Source organism: Corvus cornix, chromosome 3, assembly GCF_000738735.6.
Source record: "Corvus cornix cornix isolate S_Up_H32 chromosome 3, ASM73873v5, whole genome shotgun sequence".
Classification (NCBI taxonomy): Eukaryota; Metazoa; Chordata; class Aves; order Passeriformes; family Corvidae; genus Corvus; species Corvus cornix.
In genome coordinates this window covers 58,646,950-58,653,432 of record NC_047056.1, presented here as the reverse complement: position 1 = coordinate 58,653,432, position 6,483 = coordinate 58,646,950, and the positions used below count along the sequence as shown (strand labels likewise).

The 6,483-nt window shown below is 48.3% G+C and overlaps 1 protein-coding gene across 11 annotated transcripts in view; it reads left to right on the top strand.

The window, feature by feature from the left end:
* Positions 1–3,604: 3,604 nt before the first annotated feature.
* Positions 3,605–6,483, top strand: part of EYA4 (EYA transcriptional coactivator and phosphatase 4) — a 140,496-nt gene continuing 137,617 nt past the window's right edge. For 8 of the 11 annotated variants that reach the window (XM_039569817.1, XM_039569816.1, XM_039569811.1 and 5 more), the window contains exon 1: positions 3,605–3,737. The gene's annotated coding sequence lies outside the window, so the exon portion shown is untranslated. The other 3 variants (XM_039569809.1, XM_019291305.3, XM_010401377.4) reach the window with 3 other exon arrangements.

Below are 6,483 nucleotides of genomic sequence, written 5' to 3'. Positions count from 1 at the left end.
AACGTAGGCACTCAAAATAAAATATTAGAAAAGCTCAACTATTTGGAACCATGGAACCTTATGATTGAGGTCAGATTTGTTTGGATTAAAAAATATATGGAAATCTAAGTAACACTGAAATGATGGCATACTTGAAAATTGAAACCAAAAAATAGGTTATATAACATACTTAAAGGCACAGTTGGCATTTCAAGATCACAATGACTATCCAGTTGTAACCTGTTTTTGTACCCACGGCTGAACCCTGCATGTCAAATTACTGAAAAGGGTGGGCCACTTTCTTTTTAAACCTGAAATCTGATAACCACGTCAAAAGAACCCCCATTCATTCTTTTTTTTATGACTATAAATCCATGAAGCACCAATAACAACCTCAAGTATATGGATCAACAGTCTTTGCCTAATTAACATGCTTTTGGATTTCATACTTGAACCTGAAAATAAGAAACCATATTTCAAAGCCCTGCTTTTGCAAAACAAAATTTGCAACAGGTACCTAAGCTGGAAGCAGGATATGGTAGGCACGTCAATAAATCATAACAATGATACATTGACAAAATCATGACTCTCTGTCATTAGCTTTTCTCAGAATAATTTAAGCATAATCCCTTTGTCTAAACAACAACAAACCCTTGTTTTCACTGAGATGCAATGAAAAAGAATATTGGCTTAATTTTAAAATTATTTATTAATATTCCAAATCCCATATTGTTTTTAGCAACATATGCAAACATTATTCTCTGGAGCCGTACTGCTTATGGCTGTAATCTCACTAGATTTCACAAGGTAAGTAGGGTTGGGTCTGTAGTATTTGCGTGGAAGACTTGAAAGGAAATTCCAGGTTACTCTATGAAATTATATTTGCACAGGGTGACATTCTTCTGCTGACACAGTATTGAACCAGCAGAAAGAATATGATCACAGGTGCTGTCTCTAATCAAGAGGCAAAACCAAGGATACTGAGAACTTGTGGGCATTAAACACCCTATAGTAATTTTTACCAGTGTAGGAGTGACCGCCCAAATACCAGTCTAGATAATTACAACCTGCCTACTTACATTCCCATGTTGCTTTAAATGGATAAGGTATTATTCTTCTATTCTGGTATAAAAGTGGATCCTGCAGCCCTTCCTTGGGCTCTATTAGGACTATTTCTAGCATGACCTTCTCCATGGTCACACAGAGTTATTCATGTGAACCAGTGCATTGTACTACATTTTGGATTTGCTGCCTTCTGAAATCACTTCCACTGAGCTCATTGGAATTTACTTCAGCCCAAAGACATTGATTTAACCAAAATCATCATTTAATTACTGCCTGTGAAAGTCATACTTACAATAAATCTCTGCAAAAAACTGTCTGATTATCAGATCAGCTTCTGTCAGACTCCCTTCAGTACATGCAACACTCATCAGTTTTGGCATGACCCTGCCTGCCCTCACCAAAATCAACAGCAACACAGCAGCATGGTTCAGTGCCATCAAGATCAGGCCCCTTGTGCGGAGATTTGCCTTTGGACCATACCATGTACCAGCAGTGCAGGCCTCCCATACCTCCTCAATTTGAAGCAAGTTACACTGAACAAAGATATAGATAATCTTTTCAAGTCAGCTGTACATTTTAAGAGAGAGTGCAACAGATGGTTAAGAGCTTGCTTTAAAGTGATATGTCTATTAAAGCAAACAATGTTACTACAGGACTGTTCCCTGCAACAGGAATTCACTTCATTGAAGTGGAAGGAAACCAGACTCCAGAAAACCTTCATTACCATGTTCAAGTACCTCACGCTAGACCACCGTGCTGCCACGCACAAAAGTCCCCTCGAAAGGAAGGAGTTGTTTCCTCGCAGAAGGAGTCTGTTAGCACGATGGGTGCTGGCATTAGTCACAACTTAGTCTGTGGCAGGGTTGTCAGTCATGATTACTTCTGCAAATCTGAGTTTTCTCCCCTTCCAATTACTCTCTAAACTCTCATTTTGAAAATTAATTTCCTATTTCTGGCTTGTCCTACACTATGTCAATTTGAAGGCTGGCTTTGGGAGGTTTTTTTAGTATAAAAGTTATTCTAGCTGTATTTCTGTAGGTCAAAGGAGTTTTCCAAGTCTGTCCTCTTTCTGAGTGATAACTCTTCCAAGACAGCAAATACAGGGTTTTTGTAGACTTGTTTTCATGAAGATTAAATCATCTGAAGTCTGAAATTATTTAGGAGAAAGATGACCATGTTAGTACAATTCATTCAATGCAAATTATGAAATGCAAAGGCTTGAGTAAAGTTAAATAGCTTTAAATAGTATTACCAAATGCAAAATGAGAAAAGAGAAGGCAGGTAGGAAAGAATCTTCACAAGGAAAGAATCTTCACAAATCAGTACTTTTTTCCCACTCATTTCATGTGATTTGCTGACCTCAAAAACTTCTAACATTCATGACTTCTGAAAGCCAGGACTTTTCTCTCACATCTCTCTCCAAATATAGGGCCTAACTTTTGCCTCCTCTTTTAATTTTTTTACATAGATCCTTTGGAGAGTGAAGTTAACTTGACAGAAAGAGGGTGATGCAGCTGGTTGAACAAGAGCCACTCAATCCACTCAGTGAAACTATAGTCAGAAGATAATACAAGGTGAAGGGTAAGAGTATGAAATGTGACTAAGCAATTAGGGATTTTCTTCCGCTTCCCCACACAAAGGAGCAATGAGGACCAAATGCAGCTGCTGAATTTCTTTGCAGAGAAGAGCGTTCAGTTTCAGAGCAGGAGAGGACTTCATCCACAATGACCAGTTTGAGAGAAAGGAGACAAATATATCCTATAAGAGGGTACGCCAACCAGTCCTGCTGTGTAGCACTTGATCAAGTATGAACTTGATCATTAAAACTCAGGATTACTTTATGATAGTGTTGGTTTCTTCTAGAAAAAAACAAGGGGAAAAAGTGAAGTGTGGACTTCACTACCTGTACCTCAGTGGACTGGCACTAATCAACCCCTGCCGTTCAGGGCTCCCTCCTTTGCTCCCATCACTACTAACTGCAGATGCCAGGGAGTACCGAGAGCAAAAGGTTCAGGCCCCGGGCTGCGTGGCCGGGGACCGCGGGAGGGACACTTCGGAGTTGTCTGGTGGCCGGGTCAGCCGGCGGTCCGTGCCCGCCGCGGTGTTCCGAGCCCGGGGCAGCGGCTGTGCCGGTGAGCTGAGCGGGGCAGCGGCGGGTGGGCAGCGGGGCTGCCGTGCCGAGAGGGGCCGGCACAGGGAGCAGCCCCGGCGGCAGCTCCAGGCACAAGTGCGGAGCGGCGCCCGGGGCTGCGCTGGCTCCCGGCTCCGCGCCCCTTACCTCCGCGCTCCCGGGACGGCCTTTTTGGGCGGGAGGGCGGGAGGGGGTTACCTTTTCTTAGGGAAGTCCCGTCCCTTGCCAGGGAAACTTTTTACGTTCCTGTGAGTGAGAAGCAACTAGTTGCACTCTAGTGCGAGGAGTGTTTGGCTTCTCCCGTACCAGCCTCCTCCTCCATCTACCTCCCCCCCCAACCCCCCCCGCCCCGAATTTCTCCTCCCGTTTTGCTCCGAGTTGCTCTTTATTTGTGTGTGGAGAAAAGGGGGGGGGGGGGGGGGGGGAGACTTTTAGAGGGGATGTTCTGTTTTTGCCAGAGGAACAGTGCAAAAGGGGAGCCTCGGCTCGGAGAAGGTACGAGAATAAATAAATAAGGAGCGGCCCTAAAATAAAGGTAGCGGCAGATTCCGGCAGCGAGAAGGTGAGTGTCTCTGACTTCCCCGTCCCTGCGTCTCCCTCCCACCCCTTCTGCTCGGAGGTGGAGGAAACGGGTTCCCTGCTTCATGTGCATGTGTTCGTGGAGGGGGTGTGTGCGTGTGCTTGTATTTAGCGTTTATTTAGGACTGTTTTCGCGTCGGTTCGATGACAACAACAACAACAACAACAACAAAGTTGCTGTAAAACAAATATGATGGGAGGGAGCATTGGAGCCGTCCATCGCGGGGTAGAGATGAGCTTTCACTGCCGGCTCCACGCGAGTTTAATTGCAAAAAACCAAACTGATCTCCCGTGCGGACGGGGTGATTTTTCCACGCCCAGCCAGACTTTCTGCCTCTCTCCAGGTGACATTCCCTGCCGTTTTGCCCTCACTGCTCTTCGGCTGGGTGTTACCGGGGCTGCTGGGGTAAGCCCCAAGACAGGAGCAAGCCGCGACGGCTGCCGTCTCATTGTTCCCCGCTTGCGCCTCCCGCCCACTCCCGGTGCGGCGGAAACGGGGGGCCCGGGCTGTGCCCCGCGAGCAGCCGGGGGCTGTCGGCCCGCCTGGGGTGGGCGAGAGGGCTCTGCTAGCCGCCGGGTCGCTCTGCCGACAGCCGGCGGCGGGGCCAGCGGCGGCTTGACCGGGGGCTGGGAGGAAACAACATTTCTGGCGGCGGGGGTCCCCTCCGGACAGAGCGGCATGAAAACACGCAGGGATGGTAGTCCCTTTCCGAAACTCCCGTTGCTCCAGCGAGGGTCCGGTCAGCGCGGGGGCGAGGCAGCCCGGCCGGGACGCGCAGGCACGGGCGGCAGCGGCGGAGGAGCCGGTCAGTTCCGCCGCCCGCCCTCGGCCCCGCGCTGCCCCAGCGCCGGCAGCGCTCGGGAGTCTCCGCTGCCCGCCTGCCTCGGGGCGGAGCGCTGCCACCGTGCCGCGGTCGGGGTGCCGGCGGACGGGGCAAGCTGCCTCCCACTGCCTCCTGGCCGGCAGCCGCCGGGGGGGCTCCGGGGGTCACTTTTTCCAGCGCCCGAAGGGAGCGGGGACAGAGCTGCCCGTTGTTTTTGTTCCTCTCCGTTTCCTCTCCCGGAGGGATGTCTCTTGCCTTTCCCTTCCCCCGCCCCGGCTTGTTTTTCTTGTGGTTTAAAGACAAAACGTTGCGTTTTCGGGTCGTCCCACGGCGCCCCCGCCCCCGCCGCGGTCCCCGCTGCGCCGGCGGACGGGGCACGGGGAAGCCCCGGCGCGGGGGTCCCGCCGCCTTTTCCACCGGCAATGCGGGGACTTGTGTTTTGGTTAGAAAGCTTTTCCACGTGGGTAAGCCTTGTGTGTGTGCGTGCGTGCGGGTGTGTGCGCGTACTTGATCCCCGAGGAGGTAACAGGATTCTCCGTGTTCAAACCCAGTGGGCTCTTAGCCATTAATTTCCTTCTCCTGCTGTCATTACAGACACTTCCAAAGTCAGATACCCGCGGAGAAACGCCATCTGGGTTTCACACGGCGGTTCTCCCCGAGCCGCGGGGTGTCCGCGCCGCACCCGGCCGGACACAGGGCTGCCCGGGGTGCAGCCCCGCGGCGCCTTCCGCCGGGAAGGGAGAGAGGGATCCCACGGCATCGCCGCTGCCAATCGGTAGTTGGCATCTAAAGTTTCATTTACATTTATGAAACTGCCGCTCCCAGCCAAGCAGGCGCGGTGCTGCCGGCTCCGTACCCGCGGGCAGGGCTTGCAGCCGAGCACACGGAGGGACACGCTGGGCTCGCGCGCGGCGGTGTGAAATAGCTGGTATTTTACAAAAATCCCGGAGGCACGCTGTACCAGACAAGGGAGCGCCTTGGCCGGTTCCAGTTTAAGTATGAAGTCATGCTAGAACAGTAAGGAACCAGTATTTACAGTTTTCTAAGTTTTGTTTTACGTGTTGCATTTGCGGAGACTAGAAAGCGTATCTAAGATAAACTAATCAGCAGTTTAGATCTAGAGGGAATTATACAAAGACGGCATCTTTTCTGTTTGGCAAATAGATTTTCTGGTCTGACCTCAGAGTTGGATGTTTGAAGCATGTACTTTGCATTAAAGCTCAGGCCATATCTTTGTTTCATTTCCTTAACACTCAAAAGGAAAATTTCGCAAAATTGCTGCGGGTCTGACTTTTTCTCCTAACATTTCTGAAAATGGTGCCAAATAACAAATGCCTGCATACTTGCAATATATATCATACTGTGAGTAAAGTGGAAATACAGACTGGCATTTCTCTCTCTTCACGGTGATTCTTTCTCTGTTTGACGTCTAACATTAGCTGGTCTGTATCTGAAACAGCTCTGTTTGCTTTTTTTTTTGAAAATTGTGGTATTTATGTTACCAAATGTTCTTCAACCAAATTTAATAGAAATGAAAGTGGAGTAGGTTGATTAATCTTTTATGTACCTTTGTTCAGATAATTTGTATGCAGTTATTAATTGTTACATGTATATGATGGTATTGATAATAAATTTAGTTGAAGGTTATTCTTGCCGGATTTGTCTTTATTAATGGCCTCACAACATTTTGCAGCATAAATTTATTCTGTATGGATTATGTCAATGGAATAAATAAATTCTAAACAAGCAATGTATTGGGTAGGGCACTAGTGGGTTCTCAGTTAATTGAAGTTCCCAGTTAAAATATTTCAAACAAGGCAACTGTAGAAATACAGCTATAGATAGTATCATGTGGCATATTTTTAGCATCTGATGCAAGTGTTAAAGTTTAACTCTTTAAACTTT